Here is an 18,117-nt window from a genome sequence, read left to right on the forward strand (position 1 = left end):
GGATCTGACAAACAGCCCCCGAGATGTCGCCCATCCACTTCAGCATCCATCAGCCCGAGGCACAAAAAGAGCCCAAAAAAATGTCCATTTGGGTCCTTTCATTGATGTGTTTCCCTCAAAGGTGAGTCATTTGTTCCACACCCAGACACCCTCTAATTGGATTGTAAATCTTTGGTGACGATTAATCATACGACCTGCTTCAGAGGTGCTAATGAGGAGCTATTTTAGCTGGATGACATCACCACAAATCACCCCTGGCGACTCCGGGCTCCGGGTTTTAACCTGTTTTTTTGAGTGCGTCTTCTTCTTGCAGGAGGAATTAAATTGTCAGCTTCATGCTTTTCCCGGGGCCGCCTCTGGTTTCAAGTTCGTTAGAGGAACGGTAAAAAGTCCTTACTTCCAAAATGTCTCTCTCTATCTCCTCTCTCTCACCCTTCGAGCACCTCACAGCTCATCTAAGTGACAGACATTAACTCAGTCTGTCACCTAAAAAATGTTTTGCCATTTTGCAGACTTAACAATGCGTTATTGGAGGTGCTAAGGATGAGTGTGTTTCTACAGCATGGCATTTGACCATAAGCACTGTGTAATATTGTGCCGCTCCCCGTCCTCAGTAAGCTCATTATCAGGGCTATGAAATATCTCTTTGGTCTCAGTTGGAGGATTAAGTTCTAATCACAGATTTTAGAAAAAGATGGAAGTAGCAACTGGGATGTCACCTCAAGGTTTTTGCGAGAAAGCTCTTTGAAGCTCGGATTCAAAGTTTACCGTTCTGCCACCATCTTGGCATTTCTGGGAACCACAAAATCGCAATCTGGTGGAACAGACGAGCCTGGATGAGGAGTGACAGGCCGCTGACAGCCGCCCAGCTGACTCTAAAATGGAGGTTTCCATCAATCTAAATAATTACTTACTTTACCTTGCAGCCTTTGAATGCTATATAATATAAACCGGATGATCAGTTGTGCAAGGGTTTATGGTCTTCATAGCTGTCAAGCTTATTTTGACAGATGTTGCTTTCATACTCACCTTTTACCACAGCAGCTAAAATATGAAAAACACTGAAATGAAGCTCGAGATGAAACACATTTACTTGAATTGTGGAGCTTGTATTACATGACCAATTCCACAAACCAAGAGTCCTTTTTCTAATATTAAAGAATGAGATCAACTAAAAAAGGAAAATTCAGTCATTACCTGCCCACCATCATACCAGTGGAAAGTCAGGTGAAGCTAAATATTCCACAAAACATTTTTTTTTTCACATCAACACAGTGTTGCAGCAATCTCCTAAACAACTGAAGTAGATTGAGACAAAAAAAACAAACAAACACATTTCATGGCTCCACACAGCTCGTCTGGTGTATTTAAAGTCTTCAGAAGGGCTGGGATGCCAAACTGACTGGAAAAGATGCTTTTTACACCCTTCCAAGTGGAAATTTTCACTGTAGCTGCTGAGCTAAAAGCGTTAGTGCACACCCTGTCTGAAGTGGTGAAGTATGAAGCCATTTTTTTATAGTTTTTTTTTGCATTTTCAGTAGTCCCCATCTACTTCAGTTGTTCAGGAGAATGTTTTCCTCCAGAAATGTTTTGCAAACTCCAAAACTTCACCCAACTTTCCATCTGCTTGGAGGGCTTATGACTGCATTTTCTTTTTGGCTGAACTTATCCTTTAAGTGTTTTGGTAGCTGAAATCTAACAACACGTGGAACACAGGATGTCATCCAAGATCTCTGTTGTACACCATCTACCCTGACCCTGACCCTGTGACTTCTTTGCAAATGCAGAGATTGTCATATCTCAGCGATCCTCAATAGGCGGCCCCCGGGCCGCATCCGGCCCACCAGCCTCCTGTTTGTGGCCCCCAAACTTTTATTCCTTCACCATGGGTTTTGGTTGGGTCAGCACTTGTGCACCGGGACTTGTCTCCATGCCAACGATACAGAGACAGCTGGGTCACTCACCGCCGCGAGCGCAACTTTTAACTTTCACTTTCGTTTTCGGAGCAGTTCGCGTATTCACATTTTGCCGATGGTAAAAGATTGAAAATGGCGTGTTTCCAAGTAAATTGCTATTACAAAGTGAACAGTGAAAATCCGCGACCCAGAGAGATAGGGATTTAAAATTTGCATTCATTCTCCCTCTGACAGGACAAGGCCCACATATCTGACAGTGCAGCGGTAACAGAGGCCAGACGTAGTTTAACTAATTCTACTCCGTCTCATCATGTTTTTTCAAACACACAAATATTGTAACGGACGGGGAGTTTCTCCCGGCAAACACCCTTTTACTCACAGTTCCAAAATGTTTATCATCCTTGTTAAAACTCAACACCATTTAATCAAAGAACAAATGACGTGAATTAACCCACAATCATTTTACATATCATCTTATTCACAAACACATTCACGAATCATAATTACACCAACACCAACAGAATACCCAAGATGTCATTGCGCCACAGTCCACAAGGGGCGTTACAATATGCCAGGAGAAGCTGTGATGAAGATTTCCAATTTGACGGCATTGTGAGACGAAGCATAGGAATTTTGAAGAGACATTTCCTCAAAATTCAGCGATAAGCACAACACAAATAAATGCACTGAAATCGTCATATCAAGCTGCAAGCAGGATGCTTGTCACATCTATGTCACAATGAAATAAAATAATGCATGACAGAAGTGATGGACACAATGTTTGAAGGCAAACAAAAAGAGGAAATATTCAACTATGTATTTTAATTTATGTTAAAATGGAAATTACATTTTATTTTAGTTCGTATTTTGTTGTTTAGAATGAAAAGGACATTTTGTTTTGAATATTACAGTATTATTGCATGTGGCCTGCTGATCTCAATACATGGACCGTTGAGTTATTGAAAAAAATCTTTGTGGCCCTTTAAGATTTGTATTTGAGTACCCCTGTCATATCTCCTGCAACGGGTATGATACAGCCCGAGTCTTTCTGTGTGGCCAAAAAGCTTATAATAAAAGGAAATATGTACATTTGTGTTCTGCCCTCCAGAATTGGCTTTGTAATGTGCATATTATGACTGCATGATTGCTTTTTCTTGTCATGTGGTTTATTGCCTTCTTTATTGTGTATTGAATTGCACATATCTGAATTGTGAATAGTCCTTGTCTGACTTGAAAGGTACATAAATATAATATATTATCATTATTGCTGTATTTCTGGTCTTGCACGACTATAGTAAGGATGACACTGACATTTCAAAATTAAAATCTTTCACAAATTCAGACTTATTTTGTAAAGGTTTGGTTGGGTTTAGGCACAATGACACTGAGCTTAGCGTAAGAGATCTAGATTTGGGTTAAAATAATTACATGGATGTGCTTATGGGACCTTTGTTGTCATGGTAACAATAATAACCACCATCTTTGGATCTACTTGTCCTTACACACTGCATGGTAAAACCTTTGTACCATATTTATTTGTGTAGAGACACAGTACGTTGTGTTTTCCCCAGTCGAGGTTTTAACACTTCTGCTTCTTTTTGATGTGAACTCTGTTAACAGGAGGAAGGGGAAGATCTGCAGCCACACAGCAGAAGCTCATCTCAGCAGAGTAGCTGGTTAGTGATATCCTGCTAGGTCTTTTATTAGCTCTATCAAAATTAAAGTGTCACACTCACACAGATTTAAAAAGAAGATCAAAACAATCAGGGTTTGGGTGGTGTCTAACGGCAGTCTCGCTAAGCAAGAGGCAGGGACCACTGAACTGTGATGGGCTGATACATTCAGACGGACAAACAGTCACACTTGCAGTCACACTTGCAGTCACACCTCCGTCGTGGACTTTGAGGTCAGGATAATGATGTCAGAAAAACTGTCGAGAGTACAGAGTACTGAGGGCATGGAGAAGGACCTGAGCAACTGTACCATCTCTGTTAACAGCGCACAGTGCAGGTAGTGCTGTCTCGTAGGCTGTTGATGAGATAACACCTGCCTCCTTGAGTGCCCACTCTTGAAGAGGATGTTTCAAAAACAAGGGAGCTATCCAAAAGATCTTGGTCCTGTGGATTTACCTACTGAGGCAGAATGAACAGACCCTTATTTGTTCCGTGCAGGGGTGCGGTCAAGCGTCTAAAGATGCTGTGGCCCACAAGATGTCAACAACTGCAAACACGTCTGGAAAATAACTATTTGCTGCTGCAACAGCACAAAGTATTTGACTTCCTATTGGAGACCACACGCTACCCACATCCCCTGCTGCTGGGAATTAAGAGACCAGCTCCGATTGAGTTCCAAATTTAAAAAATCCATTAAAAATGGAATGCTCCAGAGGGTATCCCCTTTATTGATGCAGGCAGTTTTTCAGAAATGCATTGCATATTGCAAATAATGACGTCAAACTGCATTGCCGAAAGCTTGCAACAAGAAGGAGTCATGTTGGAGAAGAAGAAATTATGGCTTCGTTTCACGAGGAGAGCCGGTGGCTCAGGGGTAGAGCCCAGGGGAAGCGCCAGCGTCTTGTTATCGGATGGTTGCTGGTTTGATTCCCCTGATCCGCAAGTGTCTTTTGGCAAGATACTGACCCCCAAACTGCTCCTGATGTGCTGGTCGGCAACTTACATGGCAGCCACCGCCATCAGTGTATGAATGTACTGTATGTATGAATTATGGTAAGCTGCTTTGGACAAAAGCATCTGCTAAATGCCCCAAATGTAAATGTAAACCCCAAGTCCGTCAGCGTAGTGCTAGCGCAGTCACACCGTTCATGGGACACTTCCTGAAAATTTCACCGGGCAGCAAACCTTTTTGTGCAGTGTGAAGTTTTCCTTTAACACGTGTGACTATTCCTCATATATTTTTCCATCCACACACTGACACATATGATCGATACATTTGAGTAGCGTGGCTTGTTGAGTGAGAGAGAGGGACAGACGGTGTTAGTGATCAGATGGTTAGGGTTAGTACAAAGCCCCCTATAGATGATGACAGACAGTGGTTACGTCTGCACACCTGAGTCATATGCCTGCCTTTTTCTATCTAAATGGGCATTGATATAACATCAGATCAATAAGCAGAACTGATGATGACATAGTAACATGAAATCCATAGTGCGTCATGGTTTTGGTTTTTGGTTTTTGTCATTTCCAGCTTTATTTCACGTTGATGATTATACCCTCATGTGCAATGTTTTAATTTCCGCTACCTGTCATTGTCTTTTTTTCCAGCTCACCTGTTTCATCAGCTGATCAGTTCTTTGTATATTTCAGTCTGTTTTTCCTTCACTCTTCGCTGGTTTGTCTGCTTTCCTGTGTCTGTTCCCTGGTCCTGTGTTGCTGCCTGTGTGTCCTCCGTGTTACTTCCTCCCTGGGGCTTTCTTGTTTGGCCGAAGGTTTTGTATATTTCCATAGTTTTTCTTGGATTCTCCTTTGCCTACCTTTTCATGACCTGCACTTTGGATCTGGGGGGATTTCAGTTTTACTAAACAAGCTTGCCCTTCGTTTCTAACCTCCCTTCCTCCGTGTCTTGCCTTTGTCATCTTTTTTTGCCTAGCATTAGAGGTGAAATATGAAGGAATTTTTGTCTACCAGTTTTGGTAATATGATGTCTATATATTGTGTTGGATATATATCTTCTGAAGTGAGAATGCTAACCATCTAGCCCCATCCCATCCCATTCCAAAGCTCCTGTGCTAGTGGTGTAAATACCAACACTCCCTTGGTCCTCGAGCCCCAAGTAAGAACCGCTAACTGTCTGGCTAGCTAACTAGCTACCTCTTCAGCTATCTACAGTGAGCAGCAGTTAATCTGGTGATATATTTGACAAGGTGGCGAATTCTTAAACTAACCTAGTTCCTGGACCTGGATTATATCGGCAGAGTTTACCAGGCATAGACACTTTGCGACCTTGATAATGTTCTGCTATCGACAGTCACAACAGGATGTGGGGTGAGGCTCACAGGATAGCCGATTCCATCCTCTGTCTTGCTAGCAATGTAGCTGTTACTTTCGGTAAAAACAGTCTAATGCATCCTGTGGCTTCGTCTTACTTAACTGGTTGAGGCACAACATGAACAATGAATTTCTTCTTTAAGTTGTGGAACTACTGAGCTGCACTGAGCGTGCTCTGGAGGGCATGCCGATCAGCATTTTAAGAAAACTCTGTGTTTCAGTCTGTCGAGACATTTTCATGTGCAGCAAAAAAAAATTTAGGAAGCTGGAGTTACAAAGAGACTACTCTAAGGCACAAAGCAGGAGACATACTTTTTGTCTTCGAGCCCAGATGGAACTCGGAGGAGCATCCTCTTTTATTCATGACGCATCAGAAATTTGTGATCTTAATTTGGAGCATCAGTAACAATTCCTCAAGCCTGATAGAGACTTAAATTGCCTCCGCCGTGTCTCTACAGTCTCATTAAAGAGCGAGAAATTCGAGTTGGACAGTTTGGTAGTCCTCGCAGCCCTGCCCTCACCTGTCTCATCTGCCAGTCAGAGGTGGTTCGGTCCCTCCACCCCACAGACAACGAGGGAGCTAATCAACTTTGACTGCGCTGTCTTGGCCTGGTGGCGGCGGAGTCATTGACGGGTGCAGGTTTGCAGCAGGGATTAATCTCACCCTACTAAAGTATCTCCCTGGCAGCTGTTGGCGTGTGCCGTCCACCCCATTGATCGGGCCCGTCTGTGCAGGCAGGGCTGTATAATTCTATTTAATGTATGAGGAGCAAGGGGGGCTCAGGGCCTGTCACACTGAGTACTGACCGATCCAACTGGCCTCACGCTAATGCGGCCTGCCAGGCCTCCCCGAGGACAGAGCCTGGCTTTAGGGAGTTTGGAGGAGGACTCATTCTGCCCATGCCGATCCGTCAAACAGGAAAGGGGAACTGTATCTCCAGGTGATCCCAAAAACAGCCAGACAGCGTGAGAGAGAAAAGCGAGGGCAAGACGGAAAGAATACAACAACCCAGAGACACCGAGAGAGAAGACAGAAAGAGAGATGCCTCTGATCTGATCAAGGTGGTTAAATGGAAAAACACTAACGGGCTGCTTGGGGAAATTAACATTTATTGTCTCATCGATGGAATCAGCTGAGTGTGTGTATGCGTGTGTGTAAGGAGTTAGGAACTGTCTCAGCCCATCTGTCATGCACCACTGACAGCACTATGCTGAAACCTGGGGAAACAGAGTACCTCACGCCTGTGTTGAAGCATTTCAGCGATACAGGAATACAGTCATATGGCAGTGAAAGCAAAGCATCATTCACGCAGAATAAGAATTATTGAAATGTTTAAGGCAGTCACATCTCTTACATTATACTCTCACATGAAACCCTGGTATGTTCTCGTTTGTTTTGATGACTGGTATAAGCCTGAACCTCTATTTGAGCTGTTTGTGCTCGTATGTCACATTAATGTGAGTTTTACAACACTGTAAGGATAATACTTGTTCTATCCCACTCTTAGCATTTATTTTGGTGAATTCAGTGTAATAATTGAATGTTGCCCTATAAAAATAAGATTTAAGGTATTTTAAATAAGTATGTTTTTGTGTATCATTGATTAATACATACCTACAGTTTTTAAATGGGTCCAGTACATTGCCTCAGTCGGAAGCCGCAGCAAGCGAATCCTTTGGGGCAACTGCGATCACCAGAGTTACATCCACAGAGAGGCTGACAATTGTTATTCTAAGTCTAAGTCTAAGTTTGACAACATTATAGGACTTTATTTTTTAATAATTAAGTGATCCTTTTTGTAACCAGACACACGTGTTTGAAAGAGAGGCCTTGGTCTGATATCTCTTGAGGTGAGTTCTATAGTTTTTGACTCATCTAGATTATCAGTTAAATCGTCAGACATGACTTATAAATTCTTGTTGGCAGTTTATCTACAGGTGAACACTATGCCATACTCCAAAGTCCTCTCTTTTACTCTGACTTCCCTTTCCACCTTTGTCGCCTTGGCCCTAAACCCTTCATGGTTACAAAAAAGGATCTTATTATTTAACAAAAAGGTCTAAGCCGTCCAAAGGAATCGTTTCCATCATGTTGTCAGATGCTTAGAATAACAACCTTGGCCTGTCAGTGGCAAAAGTAAGCACTTTTAGTGGACGTCGGAGTCGCCCCAAAGGATTTCATTGCCGCTTTTGCAGCCCTGTCGGTATTGCGTAAAGCTGTTTCCAGACAAAGTTTAAAACAGGATACAGCTATAACATGTTTCAGGATGTGAGAACACATAAGGACCATGCCAAATTGGAAATATTTAGGGTAGACAATGCTCTAAGCTAAATGAGCTAAACATGCTAAAAGTTTCTAATTGGCACTAAACACAAAGTACAGCTGAGGTTGATGAGAAAGTCAAAAGTTTTTCAGTATTGGACACATTTGAACTTTAGCCTGATGGTGGACCTGCATGAAAAGTGAGGTCACTCAACAAAGTTATAATTTGTCCTCCAGGGATTCGCATAAATGGATACTTAGCATAAATGGATACTTAGCAAGATATTCCACTCTGGATGACAAATGTTGAGCTCATAGTGGTGCTGGAGGAAACGTCAAGGAATCACAAAAGTCAGCAGGAATTATCCTCCACATACGACGAATGTCTGTATGAAAGTAAATGGCTATCCAATAGTTCACAGACCAGACAGACCGACAGTGCTGGAGCAACGGCGCTAAAGTGGCTAAAAAATGTATCACAAATAAGAGCGATAACAATAACAGAGTAATGAAACTCAACATGAAAGAAAAATAGAAGTCGGTGCGAGAGATGTTGGTCCGCTCGTGACTTTGGGGCAAATGTTAAACAGGATTCTCCACCCAGCCTTCAAAAGCACTTTGAAGCAAATACTAAGGGGCCGGCCTCACAAAGCTTTAATCAATGCTATTATTAATGGTTGACTGCTCGCAATAGGAAGAAAAGCCAGCTGAGAAGACATTTCACACCATAATCAGGTAGAAAAATAGCTATTGCAGCACTTACGGCCCTCCCTACAAATATGTCGCTGCTCATTCCAGAGCTTCTTATCGAGACCGAACGCGATGGCAGTCTTATTTTTCTTCACTTAATAAAGAAACAGTGCAGTGAAGGCAGTAATTACCGTGACCTATCATGATCATAATAATATTGACAGTAGCAGAGCGTGATATGATGCTATCTGATGTTCTGTGCTAATTTCTTTAACACGTGCTCCAGTGTCACTGACCCTCAGCTGATCGCACTGAGACCCATGAGGAGATAATCCCACATTTGAAATACTGTCAGAATGGGAGGATTTCAACTGCGGTGATAACGCTCTTATAAAATGTGACCGAGGCAGACCATAGGCAGATAAGCACGTATTCCCTTAATGATATTTATCGAATGATTAATATCCTGTAGCAGTCATAGACGTCCACGAGACACACACGTGTATACATCTGCAGACATACACCCACAGATTATATGCAGATTGTGTCTTTTTTTAGCTGCTGTATCAGTTAAAACATTAACATGAACCATGAGTATCATAACGTAGAAGACCAGAATGTATTCAAGGATAAGTTCAGCCAAAATTTATATTCAATCATTAATTACTCACCCGTTCCACAAAACATTACTGGAGCTTCACAGATAAACAGCGTTGCAGCATTCTCCCAAACAACTGATGTAGATGGGGACTTGTTTTACAATGTAAAAAAAAAAAAAAAAAAAAAAAAAAGCTGTAAAGAAAAAAAATGGTTCGGTACAGCTGGTCCGTTGCAACCCAAGTCTCTGAAATGCACCCCCACCTGAAGTGGGTGCTGGAGCTCGACCACATGTCAGGGGTGCAAGTAACGGCTGCTCAAATCAATATGGAATCTCTGGGCTTCTGGAGACTCGGCCTACGCCCAACGAGCTGTATGATGTTGGCTATTATTGATTAAATTACCTTGTACCTTGTTTTCCCCATCTACTTTGGTTGTGCAGGAGAATGCTGCAAACGCTGTTCTACTGTGAAGCTCCAAAGAATGTTTTGTTGACCCATCTGCATGGGGGTTAGAAGATAATGGGTTGTTTTTCATTTTTGGGTCGACTTCTCCTATAAATGCTAATCGTGAGATCAGGTGAATAGGGGTAAGCTTTACAACTTGGGTCATATTTTTCACAGTTTTCGCTAAAATGGACGTCGTACGACTTCTGATGAAGAAAATGCCTCCTGAAAATGAAAGAACACACTTCAGAGAGCAGCTTAATTACTGATTTTCTTCCCAAATGATTGACGGGGCTGACAATGTTGTGATCAAGCTGGGCAGGTCCGACGGATTTCCACTAATGAGACTGCACTGTGTGAACAGGAGCCCGTCCTACACAAACTGGAGGAACAAATTGAGAGTTGATAAAAAACATAAAGCCATGAAGTTACCCTCTCGCTGTCTCACTCGTTAGCTCATCTGGATAAGCTGTGGGTAGTTTACAAGCTTTTTGGTTGTCTTTTTCCATTTTGCTGTCTTGTTCCGAGATTTAAGCAGTTCACTATAAGATCTGTCTAATAGGAATGACGTGTCTTTTGAGCTCCTGTGCATGTGCATAACGTCACCATGACTGAGGTGTATAAAAGAACAGCGTCTGTTTTTGTCATTTATCTGAAGATCGCACATTAAGACAGTGTTTTCTCGTGAACATCTCTTACTGTAATTAGCAAAGTATTCATTCAGATGGTGCGATTTTTAGTGGCACGTTTTATCTGGACAGTTTAGTTCTCTTGTGATGCCAATTCTGATCTGAGAACCTTGACTGTCTACAATATTACGCCTGTCTAGTACTTACGTCGTGTTCTCTCCTCCATGCTGAGAAACATGAGAGTGCAACTGTTTTTTTTTTATATAGTTAACAACATTGGATGCAGCCTAATTTATTTTGCCCGTGGTGTCTTGCTTAAATTAAAAAACAATTAAATTTCCACTCTCTCTGTGTCGTAGGAACAGGTCCCTGATCCAGTGTCACGCGGCGTAAATGCCAGCGCACGATGACACTCCTCTCGGCGCTGGTCTCATTTGTTGGCAGTAATAATACTAATGTATTAAATTTGGCGAGATAATTATTTATTGATTAAAGGGCTAACTAAGCATAGCAACTTTCAAATGAGCATGTCATTTGATCTGACAAACGCAGAACAGAACCCAGCTCGAAATTCATATTCAAATCTTTTATTTTTCTGTGCCGTTTGCCCTGATCGCTCCCCTCCCCCACCCCCAGGACTCACTCCGGTCCAAGAAACTCCCTGTAGCACAAGCCCATGTATTGTTTTACATTTTATTAATAGCAACATCAGAGTACTAAATGTACAGAGGACGAATCCAATGAGAATCGCATTTACAGTGCTTGCAAATACAGAGCTTAGTAGTACAAGAGTAACCAAATCAAAGTCACCTGGAAATCGAAACGTTTACCAATAACTACAAAAGGAAGAGATGTGGTTCATAAGACACAAAATAAAAGTTATACAACATTTAGCCGTCACAGAGACAGACTGGAGTCCCTTTTGTGGAGGTGTGTTGTGTGTGTATGTGTGTTCGTATATACTATAGTCTTATACAAAAGTTAACAGAGGTACTCATTGATATATTAAACACAAATATAAAAATTTTTAAGAGTCACAAAGTACAAACTCTTCATTTTTATGGCGACAACACAACTTTGAGTCAGGTTCCTTCATGGTAGGTATGGAATCATGATTGTAAGTCAGCTTCTATGAACAAACCGCTGTGTGCCCACGTGTGAAAAGCCCTTCCCTCCCCCTGAAAAAGAAAAAAAAAAAACAAAAAAAACACACAAGTTCCTCATCCCCAGAATTCCAGAATGTACGTATGATTTTTATGGTTTTTTTTGTTGTTTTTTTTAACACTTCAATCCACAACTCCCAGGGAAATAGCAACAACTGATCTTTATTTCCCCCCCATTATCCCTAATGGCCGCGCCAGTCATTCCGGACCCACACTTCATCCTGAAGGAAACTGTACGGTGCCTGATGCTGTCTATGCAAATCAAAACGCTGCGGCGGCAGATTTGGGTCACGCAGATAGTCTCTATCTAGCAGAGGGATTATGAGAGAATTGAGATGTCGCAAAACCGAGAGTTGCTTGTCTTTTTTCAAGTCTTCGACTGTATTGATAAGCACCGACAGTGACAGTGCGTTAGCTCTTTTTACATAGAAAAGTAAAAACATGACCCGAGAGGAGGGTCGGAGCCCTCCCCTTAAGAAGTAAGCGCACAGTACGTGATTTTTGTGGAGCGATGGGGAGAAGCGGAGTGAGGAGCTACAGTTTTCTGACAGCTAAACGATGGATTCAGTAAGATACATTATCAGTCTATAAACCTTTGCTCTGAGTTGAACCTTTCACTGTCCGATAAATACCCTCCTCTTTCGACTCTCTAAAAAAAATTCAAATCACTACTGTCGACGCCGGTTGAGAGAAAAGTTTCTATGTTAAACAGACATGATTAAACAGACTGGATACACTGATTCCTCTCCTCTGAAAAAACCTTGGCTTTGGGGGATGTTCAGCCAACATCTAATTCAAACAACAGATATGTCAATAAGGTCCACTCTGTATGTCTCGCATGCAAACACGAATCACTGTCCCTGCAAATGAGTGTGCGGGACATCCTTCATCCTGACAGGAACAGCCTTGCTGATTGATAGCCTGTTTGTGCTGAAGGGGAGCGCGGGGAGCTTTCGTGAGTTGCCGAGGAGACACTGGAGCCGGAAAATATTCATCCGTCGTGAAAAAGGCATGTCAAGTCTTTGGTGTCTGCTCAAGACTTTCCTGCAAGACTCCCCGTTTCCCCCCTGCCTTTGCCTCGGCTGCTCTCAGATAATGTTTCCTGAATCAAATCTGACCAGCGGAGTGGAATCATTTTCCTCCCTCTTAGCCATAATACAGCACACTCATCAGCTGTCTTGAAATATAAACTGGAAAGGCAAGAAAGCAGTAAGGCATTTCCTTACATATCAGTTTGATTTCAGATGGAGCTAAGGGGACCAAGGCTGATGTATGCCCATGTCTCCAGACATCTGTGCATATTTAAAGAATATATGCCGCAGAGTTACATATTTCTTTGTCTAGATGTCCTTCAGGAATGCAAAGCAAATTGCTTCTAGCTTGCAGCATGGTTTTAATGAGGGATGCTAACAATGCAAACAAGCTTTTCGATGCAAAAAAATCCATTTAACCCTTGAAATGGGCTTTTATGAAATGATAAAAGCCCAAAGTTTGGCTTAGTTCAATAATCTGATTTTGTAGGTCTTCAAAGAATGAGGGATTAGTCCCACACAATCGTTACTCAGCTTGGTATTGAGTTTTCAGCAGGGTTAGGGTCACATTATTGTCAGGGACAGTGTTAGTAGGACAGAAGCTTGGCAACCACCATAACATCTTTTGATGAAACACTACAAACAATTAGCATGGTCACAAATGGACAACAGCCCAGATTTTTAAATGTTACAGGTGTAATTTGGAATCAATTCATTATCATTCAGCAAAAACCTCTAACAATCTCCAATATGTGCATTTTAAAGGATAATTCGGGTTTAGTAAAACTTACTTCCATACTTTTGGCCATCATTGCTGTAAGTAATAATAAAATTGCACTGAACAAGGTTCAATGTTAAGCTCTTGAAATGCAACAACACTGCTACGAAACAAGACTTCAAGGATCATCATTGGCCTGCCATCGCAAACAATTTACATTTGTTGTTTTTACACTCTTAGACTTTCAGTGTTTCCAGACCTCTGCAATTCATTTGGTGAGTACAATGTCACCATAATGTATAAGAATGTTGACCAAAGCAACAAGACAGCTATAGCTATGCCAGCAGCAGTATTGATAATGTAAAGACAGGGATGTCTAGCACTAATGTTTATCATGTCCACCATCTTAATTTAGTGTGTTAGCATACAGTCAAGGGATCACAAGAATGATTGGGATTCACCCTGTGCACACAATGGGTATGTCTAAATGTCCATTCCCTCAAACAAAATGTAGTCAATTCCAGTCAAGTGGTGGATTGACGGATCAACAGCTAGCACGGCTAAAAATACACCCCGAGTTGAAATAAGCCAGAATTATCCTTTAAAAAACAGGAATAAATGTAAAAAATTAGATTCCCTTAAACAAGTAGTTATGTGTGTCAGTCTGGGTCAGTTTACCAGTTGCATCAAAAGAGCAGCTAACACACCACGTTCTTTTCACAAATCTTCATTCCCTGATTATTCTATAGCTCATAAATGCTAATATTAGATCTTTGTGGCAGTTGTTACGATGAGGCATGCAACCCAGTCTCCAGAAAGAATGTTTTGCAATGTACATTTCTGCAAGCCACCGATATGCTGCAACTTTAGGTTTTTGTTTTTTTTTGTAATTTAATGTTACAATGACGCTGTGTTTATGATCTGGTCAGGTTTAGGCACCAAAAAAAAAAATAGTTAGGGTTCAGAAAAGATCACGTTCTGGCTTAAAAACCTGCTTTGGTCACGAAAAACACAGCAGGAGAAGCACTGAACTGTCCTTACAAACAGCTAGTGGTGTCACACTTACAAATGTTGAAACAGTCTGGAACTGCAGACACTGGCTTGTTGCCTAGCTCCGCCTCCTGATAAGAAAGTCATGTCATACCCATGTGGACATGAGATGACACATATTGTATTGATGTCATTATGGTACGTATGAGGCGATGTATCAGTGGTTTGCAGAAACAATAACAGCCAACATTTTATTCTGGCGAATGGGCTGAAGTTTGTGGCAAACACTTTCTGGGGCGGTTTTAGCAATACGGTTACACAAAAACAACTGATAAATCATGAATCATGAACGCAAACCAGTCTTGATCAAGTTTAGTTGGTTTCTTGGCATCTACTGTTGGACTTACACTGTTAATTCTTCATTCACGTGATGAAACACTCTATTAGAATTCATGAAGAAATGATGTTGAAGAAACAGAGAGTTACCGGTTTTCCCAGCCAACCATGAATACAGCAGAACCAGAGACATGATCACAACACTTGTTCAAAACCGCCCGCTCACTTTCGGACATTCCTCCTGGTAATAACTCTCTCTGAACTTTTGCAGCGTCTACTGAAGTATTATACTGGTTAGCTAAAGATATAATACAAGTACTGCTTGAAAGTGCAGGTAGGAAGCTTGGCACAAGGTTAGTTTTTGTGTTTTAAAAGAAATACCGTAGTTACACATGTAAACAAAGACACTATCCCCGACCTAGCTGAAACCTTCCCAAAAACTGGAGAGGCCTTGAAAAATAGAACACACCTGTACACAAATAGAAGCAAATATATAGAAAATACATTTACACGTGTATAATATACAGTAAGTTTCGTAACCCTCTGACTATTAAGATAACACTCTTCATTCAAAAAAATATATGTTATGTCAAAGAAGCAACTCCGCAGCCTGACACACACACGTGAGGCTGAATTGGTATGGGTCATTCATGAGAGTGGTTTTTCATGTTGTGAATGCAGGAGTTTTGCACCACAGTGTTTATCCCAGGCCAGTCCTGAATGGCTCGCATTTTACAGATTCCGATCTCACCGGGACAACCTGTTTTCCTCGAATCCTTTAAGGAAGTGAGCGCGAGCCTAAAACCCACCTGCCGTAATCCAATTCCTGGAGATCACACGCTTTAAACCCACCTTTTTTTTTCAGATCTGTACATATTGCTGTCTGCAGCCCCAAAAACGTTTTACAATTACAGAATTGTATTTGTGCTTTGTACAAACCCACAGCACAACGAAAAAGGTAGATTCACAGGCGGCTTCCCTCAAAAGCTTCGTAGCACAAAGGTAACCCGTCCGTCTGTCTGTCGGAGCTTAAGGTTGATAATAAAACTATTGGTGCTAGAAAGCCCTCGGGAGAGCTTTACCGCCCTTCCTGACCATGGAGTTCCCTCGCCTCGACTTAACAGATAGTTTAAACCAATTTGGCAGCGGCTGATTGGCTCGTCGTAATCCCCTCACTTCAACAATACACTGGCGGAGTGATTTAGGTTTTTGAAAGAATAAAAATTCAACTCTTATTTCTCAGTCCGTGTCGTATTTTTTTTCGCTCTGCTTCCTTCGACACAAATTAAAAACAATCTTGTTTGTGCACCACGTCCTGGCTGTGATAGCTGAAATTGTGATATGCTCAAAATAGTGTCCTCAAGTATTCGGCGGGGTCTGGCTCTGTGGAGAGCTCATTAACCCTTTAGCACGCACCCGGTGAGGGGATTCCATTTAAAACACATGATGCGGATCAGTTTGATCCTGAGGGACACCAATTTGCAGCTACTCCTTCACAGCTTCTTCTTCGTTCGCCGTTAAAAAATCTGATGATCATTTTTTTTTTATCTTGAATAAATTGGTTCATGTTCTTCTTCATTTTGTTTCAAAAATTATTTATCCACACTAACCTATCTGGGAGTTGGACGGAGATATTCGCGGACTTCCTGCGGACGGATTGATTTTTCAATCCCTTTCCAAATTAATGCAAAATGATCACATGAATTATTTGAACTCAGAGCTCAAATTGAATCTGAGTCCACCCTTTGCGCGCTGCAGCTCCGATTCTAAGCCATAACCGATCGTCAGAATGTATCCCCAAAAAGCCGCTGAAACCAAGACCAACATAATGTGTGCAGGAGAGCTCGACAGACCTGAGGCAGTATGGATGTCCTGTCCAGCTCCGTGCAGTCTGTTGTGGCTGTCAGTACTTATGCTCACAAATCTATACATGGGATTTGGTTGCAGCAGTGATCCTGCACCTTTTAGTTTAGTTTTTTTTTTTTTTTTGCCCCATCGGGTTATACCAGGTACAAATCTTGCATGAGATTGGAGCGAGAGATGGATTGGCATGCACCAGGTGTATTCAGATTAGTTTTGTAATCTCAGCTCGGGTGGGAGTATTTAATTAACAGCGCTGAACCCCAACGGCTTCGGAACCTCCACTGTCAGGGCTGTGGCGACTCTTGAGTGTGTAAAAAAATAGACACGACTATTCAGTTTTTTTAAACGGGACCTATAGAAACAATGTTTTTAAAATCAACTGTTCACTAAAGCATATACCGTTTTCAGCTTCTCTCCATCCTCTCTCTTCCCCCCCTCCCCCGACTAAATAGAATAGTGCTTCATATAAATATCTTTTTAGACTCTTTTGCGACACATTTCTTAAAACTATTTTCAAAACATATTCAAATACATTTGTAGCATTTTTTATCTTTCACATTTCTTTAAAAAACAAAAAAAGAAGAAAAAACAATGTAGTTGGAGTCGATACAGGGTTAATATAGCGCTCTTTGTGTAGTCCATCAGTTGTTGTTGAAACTTCCGTCTATCCAGGTTGTGGCACATAGTGGCATTATTGGCACATTGTTCAGAAATACAGTTCATCTTCCACCCACAGCAGCTCCGTGGGTTTCCTTTTTTTTTGTCAAATGTCAAGTGTTTCTTTTTTATCTCGAGACATCCTTGACGTCCACAGTCTCGTCCCACACATCCTGTAAATATACCTATATATTAATCTATATCTAAATGACTGGACGTTCCTGGAAATATGGAGTGGCGGCGTCGAGGCCGCTCAGCTTGTCATCTCTAGAAAAATAAATATCTTCACCAGTGTCCAAAGAGTGATCACACTATTTTACAAAAGAAGCTGTTTTTTTGTGTTTCTTGTTTCCAACTGGATCCTGCGGAGATGCGGGAGAACAACAAAAAAATCACAATTACCCTCTCATTACGAGCCGAGTGCAGAATAAATAATTCCTGGGACACAGATCTGAGTCTCAAAAACTGGCTTTTGTTCTCGTTCAGCACCGACCCAGTGGCTTTTTTCCCCGAACAAGATGAAAGATGAATCAAAAATCTGTACTGTTAAGGCCTGATGTAACATACACTTAAGCCCAGGAAAAAACATTAAATTTGCAGTACCATAATAAGGGATCTTGTGTCTTTTTAAGACAGCAGCGACGGGAGCAGGCTGCGTAGGGCCGGGCTGACTGAGACTAATGTGTGTCCAGACGACGGCGAGGCACTGTCCTCTCTCTACGCTACCTGCAGGCGATCTATTCCTTTTAAAAATCTGGGTCAATAGCAGACGTTACACCTCCCCCCAGGCTTCCAGCAACACTGTGGGGCTGGA

The 18,117-nt window shown here is 41.8% G+C and overlaps 1 protein-coding gene across 2 annotated transcripts in view; it reads right to left on the reverse strand.

The window, feature by feature from the left end:
* Window positions 1-11,224: 11,224 nt before the first annotated feature.
* Window positions 11,225-18,117, reverse strand: part of ajap1 (adherens junctions associated protein 1) — a 58,524-nt gene continuing 51,631 nt past the window's right edge. For both annotated transcript variants that reach the window (XM_030423293.1, XM_030423294.1), the window contains exon 6: window positions 11,225-17,665. The gene's annotated coding sequence lies outside the window, so the exon portion shown is untranslated. The remainder of the gene's footprint in view (window positions 17,666-18,117) is intronic.

Source organism: Sparus aurata, chromosome 7 (assembly GCF_900880675.1).
Source record: "Sparus aurata chromosome 7, fSpaAur1.1, whole genome shotgun sequence".
NCBI classification, from domain to species: domain Eukaryota; kingdom Metazoa; phylum Chordata; class Actinopteri; order Spariformes; family Sparidae; genus Sparus; species Sparus aurata.